The sequence below is a fragment of the Bufo bufo genome, chromosome 4 (genome assembly GCF_905171765.1).
Source record: "Bufo bufo chromosome 4, aBufBuf1.1, whole genome shotgun sequence".
In the NCBI taxonomy this organism is placed as follows: domain Eukaryota; kingdom Metazoa; phylum Chordata; class Amphibia; order Anura; family Bufonidae; genus Bufo; species Bufo bufo.
Genome location: NC_053392.1, coordinates 350,831,722 through 350,847,306, shown reverse-complemented (window position 1 = coordinate 350,847,306; position 15,585 = coordinate 350,831,722). Strand labels below are relative to the sequence as shown.

The 15,585-nt window shown below is 43.5% G+C and overlaps 1 pseudogene; it reads right to left on the bottom strand.

Annotated features, from left to right (window-relative positions):
- Positions 1 to 11,380: 11,380 nt before the first annotated feature.
- LOC121000240 lies at positions 11,381 to 11,499 on the bottom strand (annotated as a pseudogene).
- Positions 11,500 to 15,585: the final 4,086 nt, after the last annotated feature.

The following is a 15,585-nucleotide window of genomic DNA, read 5'->3' as shown; positions in this document are numbered from 1 at the left end:
TGTCACTGAATTATAACGTATCTCATAAGGCTCCCATTTTAACAAATGGTTTAAGCAGATATTTCCTCTCTCGCAGAAAAAGGAGCTACCATGGCTGTTGCTCCAAAAGTGCATGTGGCTATTGCATACTATCCAGGAGGTCCATAATGCCTTCAGAGGATGCTACAAAGTTAAAAAGAACCAATGGATAGTAGAGTGTACCTTGACAAACAGTTACCAGGCTTCCGTTGCCCAAGCATGAATCAGCCTCATCCAATATGACGTTTTTTTCCCCCAACTAGTAGGACAATGTTGCAGATAGATGTTGTAACAAATTTCCATCTCCATAATATGCAAGTATGTTCTACTGGTAACAGAGACTGTTGACCTTAAATCCCTCTTCTGTGCTCCAGGCAATCAGGTCTGAGTACCAGGAGGACGCCCAGTGGAGAACAGCAAAACGACCTCTAGGGGGCCAAGGGTCTTCTAAGTTAATGATCCCCTCTCAGCTCAATGCCATCTGGATGTCTATTTAATCTAGTCAAAGGACTTAGAGACAGTACAGATAATGTTTAGAGATGCCATCTTTGGGTGGCCAACAGTAAACCAGGAGGAGTGAAAGATACCATATCAGCATTAATGTCTACTTAATCCAGTCATAGGATTTGTTGACAGTTTAGAGGGAAAAGATATGCCACATTTAGATAACTAAAGGTCTTCAAGGTGGATGATTCCAGCTCAGCTTTACGCTGGGTTCACACCTGAGCGTACTCTGTATGCGCGATTTTATCGGGCGTTTACATACGCGGGAGGGAAACAAGCAAACTCCCATTGTCGCGCGTCCCCAGAAGTCTATGTGCGGGAACGATACGCCCCAAAGAAGCTCCTGTACTTCTTGGGGCGTAGGGCGTTTTACAGCGCGTTCCTACGCGCTGTAAAACGCTCAGGTGAGAACCATGCCCATAGGGGATCATTGGTCTTTGCCTGTTGAGTGTTTTACAGCGCGTAGGAACGGGCTGTAAAACGCTCAGGTGTGAACCCAGCCTTAAGGTCTACTTAATCTTAATCCAATCACAGGACTTTGATTAAGCCCAGAGGGTGAAGACACAACATTTGAATGACTGGGGCCCTTCAAATGGGATGATACCCTTAGTTCTCAAGTCTACCTAAAACAGTCACAGGACTTGGACACAGTCCAGATGGAGAGAAGAGAAATGACACCTTTAGAAGGACAAGGTCCTTCAAAGTGGATGATCCCTTCTCAGCTTTAGGCCTCATGCACACGACAGTGAAAAAATTTTCTGGCCGTGTGTCCGTTTTGCATCTGTTTTTAATGTCCATTAAAAACGGACATGAAAAATGGATGAATTTGATTGGCAGTTATTTCTAGACACAGGCCCCCAGCTACAGTGTATATAATTTTTTTTGCTGCCCCCAGCTTTAATAATGCCCCCCATGTAGGCCCCCAGCTAAATGTCCCCCACAGTGTATATAATTTTATTTTTTTGCTGCCCCAGCTTTAATAATGTCCCCATGTAGGCCCCCAGTCTAATAAATGTCCCCCATAGTGTATATCATTTTTTTTAACCGCCCCTAGCTTTAATAATGCCCCTAATGTAGGGTCCCATCTTAAATAATGTCCCCCATAGTGTGTTTTTTTTAGGGCCCCCAGCTTTATAATGTCCCCCATGGTTTATATAATGCCCCCATAGTGTCCTGCAACAAAAAAAAAAACAACAACAAACCCTCACCTTATCCACTTGCTCGCACTGCAGCTGTCTCTTCTCTCTTCACAGAACGGGACCTGCCGAAGGTGCGCGATGACTTCACTGCGCGCTCCCACGTGGTTACGTCACCACGCAGATCGCAGGTCCTGCTCAATGAAGAGAGAAGAGACTGCCACACCGCGAGCAAGTGGATGAGGTGAGTTTTGTTTTTAACCCCTAAATGGCCTGTGTACCCGTTTTTACCGGCCGTTAGACGGGTGCACTCCTGTCAATTGGCGGTTAAAAATGGTCCCATTGACTTCAATGGGGTCTGTCCTGCCGTGAAAACGGCCAAAGATAGGACATGTCCTATTTTTGGACGGACGCTATTCACTGGCCGTTAAAAGAGCGGCCATGTGAATAGCCCCATAGACTTTCACTGGTGCTAAAAATGGCCGTGTGACAGCCGTTATTTAGACGGCCATCACACGGCCATTTCTCACTGTCGTGTGCATGTAGCCTTACTGTCTACTTAATCCAGTCATAGGACGGAGACAGCCCCGAAGGTGAAGAGATGGCACCTTCATTTGGCCAAGTGCATTCAAAGTCAGTGATGCCTTCTCATTGCTAAAATCTACTTAATCCAGTCGGTGGACTTGGAAACCGCCCACAGGATGAACAGAGACACCTCCTTAGGTGGGCAAGGTAAATTCTTGGGAGACTCAATGTTCTGGCCAACAGTTTAAACAGAGGCTTAAAGGGGTTATCTGACGTCAGCAAGTGGCATTTATCATGTAGAGAAAGTTAATACAAGCCACTTACTAATGTATTGTGATTGTCCATATTGCCTCCTATGCTGACTGGATTAATTTTTCCATCACATTATACACTGTTCGTTTCCATGGTTACAGACCACCCTGCAATCCATCAGTGGTTATGCTTGCACACTATAGGACTCCCTATATAGGGAGAATAGCTTTATGGTGCTGGATGTGATATCAGTGCCATGAAGGTGGTTATTTTTCCTCTAGTAGTAAAAGTACAGTAGCATTACAACCTTGTCAACCTTCATAGGTGGTTCATACTACTACTGTTATCAGAGGGATGGTTTCAAGCCCGATAAAAACCTTAAAGGGTACCTGTCAGGCTGAACATGGTGTTTGAGCTGCAGGCAGCATGCTATAGAGCAGGAGGAGGTGAGCTGATTGTGGGACAAGACTCAGTATAATTTGTATTTTATTCATTTAAAGGGTTTTTCCGAGATTTTTTATGGATGACCTATCCTCTGAATAGGTCATTAGTATCTGATTGGTGAGGGTCCAACACCTGGAAACCCCGCCGATCAGCTATTTGAGAAGGCACCAGCGCTTTTGTCAGCACCACGGCATTCTGTCGGGGGTTCCTAGGCCGAGTGAAGACACGTCACAATCAAGTGGTCTAGGAGCAGTTCAGCTCCATTCAAGTGAATGGGGCTGAGCTGCAATACCAAGCATAGCCGCTATACAATGTACAGCGCTGTTCTTGGTAAGCTGTAAAATAGTTGCGGCGCTCACAGGAGTGCCGCTGCCTTCTCAAACAGCTAAAAGCGGGGGTCCTGGGTGTCGGGCCCCTATGATCAGATACTGATTACCTATCCTGTGGATAGGTCATCAGTATAAAAAAAACTTGGAAAAACCCTTTTAAATTCCTGCTCATTCTGAGATTTGAAAGTCAAGGAGGAGGTCCTATCAGTGATTGAAAGCCTTCCCCAGAGACAGATAAGGAGAAAACGGTTGATATATTTGGCACAAATCAAAATGCCACTATTTTTGGTGCATTTTACCATAATTCTCCCATTGAGTATGTTAGTTCACCTCTGAATGCAGGTAAAGGTGGACCAGAAGGATGAACAGCAGGGGATCACTACTAGAGAGGAAAATGAAAACATGAACAATTATTTTATTTATGTACACTATATTGTAATAACAGTTTATTTGAAATGCCCTATATTTTTTGTAGGATACCCCTTGAGGGTATACTTAGGATAGGTCATCAATGTCAGATCACTGAGGGGGGGGGTGTCTGACACCATAACCATTCATTCATATAGCACAGTGGAAGGAGACAGAAGCAGAAAGCTCCATCCACTGTGTAGTGGTTGTGCTGGGTTCCTGAGGATAGAGAATTAACTAGAAAGGGTCATGGGGATCACATTTGTTCTTGTTCAGAACAAGTGAAGTAAAAGTAAATGGTCTTTATGACCATAGCTATTAAAATTCAGCCATGAGAGGTGACAATTTAGCTCAGGCTTCCTAAATGTCAGAGTTATGATGTCCTTGTTGTTCAGTGTAATATCCACAGCATCTTTCCGACTAATTGCAACTTTGCATTCAACATTTTTCATTCTTGGAACAATTTCATAAGCATGCTAATCACCATCGACTCAAGGACTATTTTGGGACTGTATAACACATTTCTGCCCATTTCAGAATTCAGCTATATGGAAAAAAAGACACCTAGGACATGAATTGCTTTTTCATGAGGCATATACCATTTTCTGCATGTGAAAATGTGAGACAGACAAGTTGCTGTCAAGTAGTTAGGATCTGGATCTACGCAGAGAGTAGTGGTATCATGATGGCCCCAGAATTGCAAGTTATATTGTAGCTATAATGAAAAGGACTCATGAATGTGCATATTAATGCAATTTAATGGAATCATGACTGGTAATGCTAATATCTCTGCATAGTAACTGATATTTTATCTTTTTACAGATAGCATATTTAGAATGCTGTGTGCAATAAATACATGGCCATATGTAAATAAAATATACTTATGTATGACTGGGTATCCATGCAATGCAGCCCAATAGAGAGCAGAACCGTTAGTGGAGCATATCACTTTCTACCCCATTGCAAGTCACTGGAAGTGCAGTAACTGTGCCCACGTGGTTCGCATGTAATTGCTCTAGCAATCAGCAATGAAACATTGCTGGACATTAGGGCAGTTAAAATTTTTTTCCTCCCCTCATAACCCCTGAAGCTTTGGTGCATACCCCCTAGTGTAGTTGTACCGCAGGATGAGAAGAACTAGTTTAGCTCATCCAGTATAATACAGAAATAGACAGTTAGGCTCCGTTCAGACGCCCGTAGTGCATTGCGGATCCGCAATACACCCGGCCAGCACCCCCATAGAACTGCCTATTCCTGTCCGCAATTGTGGACAAGAATAGGACATGTTCTATTTTTTTCCGGAGTCGTGGACCGGAAGTTCGGGGGCGAGCTCCGGAAAGGCGAATGCTGAGAGCACATAGTGTGCTCTCCGCATCCATTCCGTCTCCATAGAGAATGAATGGGTCCGCACCCGTTCCGCAATTTGCGGAACGGATGCGGACCCATAATACGGACGTGTGAATGAAGCCCTCATTAAAATTCCCCGTTTAATGTCCATGAAGAGTTTGGTTTGTGTGTCTGTTTTTTGCGCTCTGTATTTCACGTGTATTCAATGGACACTGCTCGGCAGAAAATTAATTTCCACCAGTTGTCCGTGAAACACTGACAGAGCATGGATGACATACCTGTTGTACGTGCAACCCATGGACTGGGATGTGTTTGTTCACACATCAGTAGTTTTCCACTGACAGCGGGTCACTTGGAATCCCATAGACGTGCACTACCTTGGTCTGTGATGTGGACCAAACATTAAAATCAATAGCTACGTGTGTTGTCTGTAAAAATCGGAAATGTGAACGAGTCCTGTATCAGTACCTTAGTGTGGGCTTTATGGCTGCTTATCACACATCTACAGATACAGGTTCTGTATCGGTAGAAGACAGGACCTGTGAAGGAAGGTCCAACAGCAAAAGAAAGGCTAAAGCCCCTTTCACACGGGCGAGAATTCCGCGTGGGTGCAATGCGTGAGGTGAACGCATTGCACCCACACTGAATCCGGACCCATTCACTTCAATGGGGCTGCGCAGATGAGTGGTTATTTTCACACATCACTTGTGCGTTGCGTGAAAATCGCAGCATGTTCTATATTCTGCGTTTTTCACGCAACGCAGGCCCCATAGAAATGAATGGGGCTGAGTAGAAATCGCAAGCATCTGCAAGCAAGTGCGGATGCGGTGCGATTTTCACGCATGTTTGCTAGGAGATGATAGGGATGAGCAACCCTGGACCCCATTAAAGTAAATTCACTGTATTGTTTTCCCTTATAACATTGTTGACAGCTGCAGTCCCTAGGATTACAACTAAATGTTAAAATTAGTCGCGCAACAAAAAGTCACAGTGTAGCCCTAGCCTAAAGGAGAAGGACACTCTTATAATAATAATAATAATTAAAAAAAATGTAATTACTGTACTGAAACTGCTCTATTCCTGCGCTGCCACTCCACCCCCACCTCTGCAGTGATGTCATCTTTTGGCATGTTGCATACAACATGTGACCACTGTATCCAATCATTGGCCTCAGCGGTATGTGGCATGAGACCTTTGAGGCCAGTGATTGGCTGCAGTGGTCACACGCCATACACGGGCACATCACTGCTGCAGTCAGAACAACTGAGCTGGACAGGGAAGACGGAGAAGTGTCAAACAGAGGGGTTCAGAATGGTAAGTATTCTTTTCCTAAGGCCTCATGCACACAACCGTTGTTTTGGTCTGCATCTGAGCCGCAAAAGTGTGCTGTCTGGATCCGTCGCTCCGTTCCATAACCCCGCAAAAAAAATATAACATGTCCTATTCTTGTCCGTTTCGCGGACAATAAGCATTTCTACAATGGGCGGCCCGTTCCGCAAATTGCGGAAGGCACACCGACAGCTTCCGTTTTTTGTGGATCCGCGGTTTGTGGACCGCAAGAAACCGAACAGTCGAGTGCATTAGGCCTAATACTTACAATGTCCTTGCACTTTGTGAGAAAAGAAAAAATCTTGGACAACCCCTTTGAGATGATGAAGCACTCTTAAAGGGAGTAGATCACCAGGAAAGGCACTTTAAATTAGGGCTTGTTCACACGACAGTGGTGTGTTTTGCGGTCCGCAAAACACGGATGCCGCCCGTGTGCCTTCCGCAATTTGCGGAACGAAATGGACGGCCCTTTATAGAAATGACTATTCTTGTCCGCAAAACAGATCACGGAACAGAGCAACGGATGCGGACAGCACACAGAGTGCTGTCCGCATCTTTTGCGGCCCTATTGAAGTGAATGGGTCCGCATTCAAGCCACAAAAAATGTGGCTCGGATGCGGAATCAAACCACGGTCATGTGAATGAGCCTACAAAAAAATGGATTGATGCTCCTACTTGTTTTGAGGTGCCACAAGAAGGTACACCGTCTATTCAGATGTTTCCAGTCAACTGAATAAAACTAGAAAACCGTCCGTCAGCAATTCAAGTTGCACAGAGCGCACACATTCTTGCACCTTCTGGCAGACAAACCCATTTCGATCCGCCTGTATATTGTGCAACCGTAGTCTCCAAAGCAGCTGCAGTGATGGTGATCAGTGATGGCCAGTTCGCATTGTTCGCCTGCGAACACATGCGGGCTGCCATCTTTTCTCACAAGTCCGGTGAGGCACAGGTAAGCCCTTACTTGTGCCTGTGCGCGAGCCGGTCTGAAATCAAATGCGGTCAGCGGGAGCAGGCAGTTCCGAGAACAGCCGCTGGGGGCCTTCATCGGGCTGTTCTCGGAACTGCCTGCTCCTGGTGACTGCATTTGATTTCAGACCGGCTCGCGCACAGGCACAGGTAAGGGCTTAACCTGTGCCTCGCCGGACTTGTGAGAAAAGATGGCAGCCCGCATGTGTTCGCGGGCGAACAATGCGAACTGGCCATCACTGATGGTGATATAACTCAAAGCATTGCCACGTGAAGGAAACATATTTGCTATGAATGTCTTTTGTAAAGTAGACCTGACAAGACCTGGGGGCTATTTTATAGCATTACTGACAGTTTTGCATATATTTTCCAATGGATGAAGACTTGTGTACTTTATTAAATTCTTGTGTTTTTTATTTTTAGATGTCATTGGATTGTACCAAAGAATAGATTCCCACTCCACAAAATGCTTTATATAATCATGGTAATCACCTTTCCCACCAGACAGCACTCGCTGGAAACTCTGCAAGAATGATTTGACAGCTGCTGGGAAGAGAGCAGAGTAATTGAAGACATGGGATTTCCATATACGAGTGCATGAGGCAGCCAACACATAACATTCTCACCTTCTTCCATGTACTACCTCGGAGTATGGATCATAATGACCTTCTTATGTATGTCTCCTCCACAGTCACTGTTACAATCTCCTACAGGCACGTTCATTGTCAGGGCATCCATTCAAACTGAAAATACACTCAGACCAAGACACTGAAACAGATTAGAATCCACTCCCAGAGCTTTTATAATTTATTGAAAGTCTCATTTTAGTTTGTCCGAACATGAAAAAGCATTAAAGGGGTTGTACAGTGCTAGTATAATGATGATCTGTGCTGAAGATCAGCGGGGGTCCCACAACCCCGCCGATCAGCTGTTCAAGAGGCTGCGTTGCTCATGTGAGCGCTTTGTCTTCTTTACTGTATAACTGCATGCCATCTAACTTGTAATTACAGTGCAGTGTCCCGTTTACTTTATTACACTGCACCACTGCTACCAGTTACACAGCAGTAAGGGCTCATGAACACGAACATGTGCCAGCCGTGTCCGTATTGCGGTCTGCAAACAGCGGGTCCACAATATACAGGCACTGGCCGCATCGTATCACGGATGTGGACCCATTCACTTGAATGGGTCGGCAATCTGGAAGACACGGAGCGGAAGGCCAGGGAAGCACTACGGAGCACTTCCGTGGCATTTCAGTCTGTGCCTCCGCACCGCAAAAAATAGAACGTGCTCTATTTTTTGCGGTTCGGACGGATCGCGAATTGGCAGGCCACACGTTCGTGTGCATGGGCCCTAAAGAGGATACAGCACTTGCACAAGCACCATGGCCTCTTTAAACAGCTGATTGGTGGGATTGTAGGCAGTGGTCGCGCTGGTTCCCGGTATCATCTAGCACCAGGACCTCCTCCATTGGTTGTGGATCTTGCAAAAGACCTGGTAAGATCCACCGTTTTTTTCAATTTTTTCATTAATTGAATTGGTATAGTGGAGGTATATGTTGTTGTCCATCACTTTGTGGAAAATCATTATTTTAAATGACCTAGTAAATGTTACGTTTTAAGAATCCCAGTTTACAAAATAAATCTGTTATATATTTGGGTGTAACCAGATACCACCACAGATATATCCAGTGTGGTGATATAATTAATTTTAAGGAGTGAGGGAACCAGATCCCAGCAGTGGGGATCAAATACATACAGGTGCGTCTCAATAAATTAGAATATCATCAAAAAGTTCATTTATTTCAGTAATTCAATTCAAAAAGTAAACTCATATTCTATAGATTCATTACACAGAGTGAGCTATTTCACTTTTATTTCTTTTAGGCTGAGTTTACTTGCGGGAACACGCGCGATTTTTCTGCGCGAGTGCAAAACATTGTAATGCGTTTTGCACTCGCTTTAGAAAAATCGCACATTTTTGGTACCCAAACCTGAACTTCTTCACAGAAGTTCGGGCTTGGGATCGGTGTTCTGTAGATTGTATTATTTTTCCTTATAACATGGTTATAAGGGAAAATAATAGCATTCTGAATACAGAATGCATACTAAAATAGCGCTGGAGGGGTTAAAATAAATAAAGAATTTAACTCACCTTAATCCACTTGATCGCGGAGCCGGCATCTCCTTCTGTCTTCATCTTAGCTGTGTGGAGCAACAGGACCTGTGGTGACATGACTCCGGTCATCACATGATCCATCACATGATCTTTTACCATGGTGATGGATCATGTGATGACCGGAGTGACGTCACCACAGGTCCTGTTGCTCCACACAGCTAAGATGAAGACAGAAGGAGATGCCGGCTCCGCGATCAAGTGGATTAGGGTGAGTTAAATAATTTTTTATTTTTTTTAACCCCTCCAGCGCTATTTTAGTATGCATTCTGTATTCAGAATGCTATTATTTTCCCTTATAACCATGTTATAAGGGAAAATAATAATGATCGGGTCTCCATCCCGATCGTCTCCTAGCAACCGTGCCTGAAAATAGCACCGCATCCGCACTTGCTTGCGGATGCTTGCGATTTTCACGCAGCCCCATTCACTTCTATGGTGCCTGCGTTGCGTGGAAAACGCACAATATAGAGCATGCTGCGATTTTCACGCAACGCATAAGTGCACAGCCCCATAGAAATGAATGGGTCCAGATTCAGTGCGAGTGCAATGCGTTCACCTCCCGCATTGCACCCGCGCGGAATACTCGCCCATGTGAACTCAGCCTTAATGTTGATGAGTATGGCTTACAGCTAATGAAAACCCAAAAGACAATAGAATAATATATAAGACCAATTAAAAAAAAGACTTTTAATTCAGAAATAATTGCCTACTGAAACATATGTAGAGTATATGTACTCAGTACTTGGTAGCTGCTCCTTTTGCATGAATTACTGCATCAATGCGCCATGGCATCAAGGCGATCAGCCTGTGGCACTGCTGAGATGTTATGGAATCCCTGTCTGCTTTCATAGCAGACTTCAGCTCGTCTGTGTTGTTGGGTCTGGTTTATCACATCTGATATGGCAGGTAACAGACGTGAGGCGCAGAGAGAAGGAGAGTACCCTTTCACTAGGGAGAGGGAGGAGTGGTGACCCCTAACTCACCTAGCACTGGCACCTGGCTGCCCTGACGTTCCTAGACGGGCTGCTAACCCGTACTCCGATCACGTACCTTGTCCCTGGCTTACCCTGAAATAAGTAGTGGGTTGTAGTGGCTCACTCCTTAGTAGTTACAGGGTGGTGCTGCAAGCTCATATAGAGGGAATCACCCCACCCTCTGTTTAAAAAGTAAATGTAATAATGGAAAAATGGGCGAGCACTCATACACTTGGCAACCAAATTGACATATGCAGAAAATATTTATTGTTAAATCCCCATAAAATTCAAGTAATAAAAATAATAAAAACAGTGTATTATAGCAATGACATACAAAAACTACAATCACATAAACTATAGTAGATATAATAGTATAGTCGATATTGTATTGAATGCTAAAATATATGATAATAAATATTCGATACTAGTCTATAGTCGATAAATTGACTGATATAAATCACACACCAAAAACTTCAAGTATTGTCCAGGTCTTATATATGCTGTTATTGTGAAGGGGGAGGTAATTCCTCTGTGAATCTATCTCAGATTGGGAAAATGAGTGTCACTTTAAATATTGTAGGTGTATTTCCCCTGGGAACGTAGTGTATTCATAAAATGTCCACAGGAATCCTGATAATGTTGGAATAAAAAGTCTCTTTTAAAGTTTAGGTAAACTTTAAATCGGTATTTGGCTTACCGTCTGGTGTCTGCTGTCTCCCTGTTGCTTGAGTGGAGCTTTAAATGTCTGCCGGCTTATTTGATCGCTACTTCCAACAAGCTGGTTCAAATTTCGCGGGAGTTCCAAAGATCGCGGGAGTTGACACTCTGTTCCGCAATTTCCTTCGGCACAACTTTTCGACGATAAAAGTAGTTATTCCTTTACTGTAAAAAAAATTTCTTTCTCTGTATGGCCATACAGTTTTATCGGAGGCTTCTCAATACAGGTACATCACTTGTTTCACCATTTAGTCAACGGAACAAGGGATTCCCAACCAGTCTCTCAAGCTGGTACTTGCCAAGCCTTAAGCTGCTTATCTTCTGCGATCTGACGAGTGCAGGTACATTCAGCTTAGAATAACCGTTGACAACGGTACAATATCGACTATACTATTATATCTACTATAGTTTATGTGATTGTAATTTTTGTATGTCATTGCTATAATACACTGTTTTTATTATTTGTATTACTTGAATTTTATGGGGATTTAACAATAAATATTTTCTGCATATGTCAATTTGGTTGCCAAGAGTATGAGTGCTCGCCCATTTACCCTGAAATAAGCCCTAGGTAGTGAGTAGGGCGGTGGGAGCAGTGGCGTAGCGTGGGATGCCAGCGCCCGGGGCAAGCCAAGTATTGCGCCGCATCCTCTTCTAACTTGTAGACATGCGTCTTTTTACACAGACAGAACTGATTAGGGTCTTCTAAGACCCAGCAGCTCTGCTCACCTGGAGATCACCAGGTCTACTAGAGAAAGCACCATAGCTGCTTCCTCTATTCACTGCATAGCGCTCATTGGGGGTCATTTAGTAAGTGCGCTACATCTGTTTTAGGTGTAAAAAAGTCACAAATAAAAGCGACTTTTTTAATGCCTGTGCGACAATATTTTATCATAAAGGCGTTTTTGTGCTGCCCTCGCTAATTGGGAGTAGAAGGGAAGACATGGGGCCATGGCGCGGGCTGGCTAGGGGACTGAACATCGGGCCTGACACATTTACCATCTTTTACGCCTGGAAACAGGTGTAAAAGAGGAGTAAAAACTACTTCAGTCAGGAGCTTTAATCTGGTGCCCTACATGTACAGAGCTCCATATTAAGGCCCAGCACCAAGTACAATACATGTACAGCACTTGGTCATTATGGAGTTAATAAGGGCGATTATTTCTGTGAGGGCCTAATTGGAGTCTGCACACCAGGCCCATGGGAATATTACTAGTACTACTCTGAGGCCTCTTGCACACAACCGTATGTTATTTGCGGTCCGCAAAAAACAGATCCGCAAAAAATACGGGTGACATCCGTGTGCATTCCGTATTTTGCGGAACGGAACAGCTGACCGTTAATAGAACAGTCCTATCATTGTCCGTAATGCGGACAATAAAAGGACATGTTCTATTTTTTTGCAGAAGGAAAATATGGACATAAGGAAAGGGAATGCACACGGAGTAACTTCCGGTTTTATTTTGCAGACCCTTTGAAGTGAATGGTTCCACATATGGTCCGCAAAAAAAACGGAATGGACACGGAAAGAAAATACGTTCGTGTGCATGAGCCCTTAAGGTATAGGGGAAAGATCTGCAACTGTTCTGTATTTAGAGCCGCACCTGATGGAAATCACTGACCGAACACTGACGTGTGAATGAGGCTTTAACCCCTTAAGGACTTAGGGCGTACCGGTACGCCCTATTTCCCAAATCCTTAAGGGCTCAGGGCGTACCAGTACGTCCTAAATTTAAATCGCAATTGCGGCGCCGTGGGGGTTAATCCGAACAGGATGCCGGGTGAAATCATTTAGCCGGCATCCTGTCACAACGCAAGGGGGATGTCATGTGACCCCCCCGTATCGGCGATCTTCGCAAACCGCAGGTCAATTCAGACCTGCGGTTTGCTGCGCTTTCTGCAGTTTCTGATCCCTGCGGATCAGAAACTTTAAAATGACAAAAATGTAGATTTTCACCCCCCCTGCACCCCTGAGTGATTTTATGGCGGCAGGTGGTGCAGGGTGGGGGTTGCGGGCGGTGCGGCAGGCGAGATCGCGATCTCCCGCCCGCCTCCTCTTGAATAATCATTGGTGGCCAGTGGGTATACCAGAGTGTCAGCACATTGCTGACACTCTGGTATAAACATAGAATAAAATTAACTGGGCACTCTCAGGATATCTGAACCAATTGAAATTTATTAGCATATATTACAATAGCACTGAACAACAGTATATATTGGCGGTAATAATAAACACTATATAACAATATATATATAAATAAACACACAACATGCAGTAATATCATGTAAAACAACTGGAAAATAGAGATATTAGAGGACACCGTTTATTGCGACCAGTATCCGAGGTGACTTTTCCATACGAATATTCGGCTGAATATTTATACGACCATTTTACTATCGAGTATTCCAATTTTATTCCTCGATTTTTAGCACATTTTAGATCTCTATTTTCCAGTTGTTCTACTTGATATTACTGCATGTTGTGTGTTTTTTTATATATATTGTTATATAGTGTTTATTATTACCGCCAATATATACTGTTGTTCAGTGCTATTGTAATATATGCTAATAAATTTAAATTGGTTCAGATATCCTGAGTGCCCAGTTAATTTTATTCTATATTGATTACTCCTGGGAGTGGACAGGGTGAGTCCACCCGACTGAGTGCACCTCTTGGGGCTGTAGTTACTCTTGTGCGTTACATTTATTTTTATTTTTCTACTACTCTGGTATAAACGGCTGACATCTGTGCAGATGTCAGCCATTTAACCCTTTCCATACCGCGGTCTGTACGGACCGCTGTATGGAAAAGGTTAACAGTCAGGGTTAGGGAGCTCCCTCCCTCTCCCATCGGGGGGCTGCTGTGCCTTTGCAGCCCCCAGACAGGATGGGGTCACAGAGGGAGGGAGCCCCCCTCCTTACCCTTCCCCGTCTGCTCAGTTGTGGCCACAACCGAGCAGACGGGGAAGGTTCCCATGGCAACAGGACGCCTTCTCAGGCATCCTGCTATCCATGGTGCTGAACAGATCTGTGCTAAAGGCATAGATCTGTTCAGACACAGTGTAAGTAAAATGCAGTACGATACACTATATAGTGTACTGTACTGTATTATACAGACATCAGACCCACTGGATCTTCAAGAACCAAGTGGGTCTGGGTCAAATAGATGTAAAAAAAGTGGAAAAAGTAAAGATAAAAAAAAAACATTTATCACTGAATAAAAAAAAAATAAAAAAAATACACTACACATATTGGGTATCGCCGCGTCCGTAAAGACCTGATCTATAAAACGGTCTTGTTACTTTCCCCGCACGGTGAACGCCATAAAAATAAAAAAATAAAAACTATGAGAAAATTTACATTTTGCCCACCTTACTTCCCAAAAAAGGTAATAAAAGTGATCAAAAAAGTCGCATGTATGCCAAAATAATACCAATCAAACCGTCATCTCATCCCGCAAAAATCATGCCCTACCCAAGATAATCGCCCAAAAACTGAAAAAACTATGGCTCTTAGACTATGGAAACACTAAAGCATGATTTTTTGTTTCAAAAATGAAATCATTGTGTAAAACTTACATAAATAAAAAAAAGTATACATATTAGGTATCGCCGCGTCCGTATCGACCGGCTCTATAAAAATATCACACGACCTAACCCCTCAGGTGACCACCGTAAAAAAAAAAAAAAAAACTGTGTAAAGAAAGCCATTTTTTGTCATCTTACGTCACAAAAAGTGTAATGGCAAGCGATCAAAAAGTCATATGCACCCCAAAATAGTGCCAATCAAACAGTCATCTCATCCCACAAAAAAATGAGACCCTACCTAAGATAATCGCTCAAAAACTGAAAAAACTATGGCTCTTAGACTATGGAGACACTAAAACATGATTTTTTTTTGTTTCAAAAATGAAATCATTGTGTAAAACTTACATAAATAAAAAAAGAAGTATACATATTAGGTATCGCCGCATCCGTGACAACCTGCTCTATAAAAATACCACATGATCTAACCTGTCAGATGAATGTTGTAAATAACAAAAAAATAAAAATCGGTGCCAAAAAAGCTATTTCTTGTTATCTTGCCTCACAAAAAGTGTAATATAGAGCAACCAAAAATCATATGTACCCTAAACTAGTACCAACAAAACTGCCACCCTATCCCGTAGTTTCTAAAATGGGGTCACTTTTTTGGAGTTTCTACTCTAGGGGTGCATCAGGGACATGGGACATGGTGTAAAAAAAAACAGTCCAGCAAAATCTGCCTTCCAAAAACCGTATGGCATTCCTTTCCTTCTGCGCCTTGCCGTGTGCCCGTACAGCGGTTTACGACCACATATGGGGTGTTTCTGTAAACTACAGAATCAGGGCCATAAATAATGAGTTTGGTTTGGCTGTTAACCCTTGCTTTGTAACTGGAAACAAAGTATTAAAATGGAAAATTTGCAAAAAAATC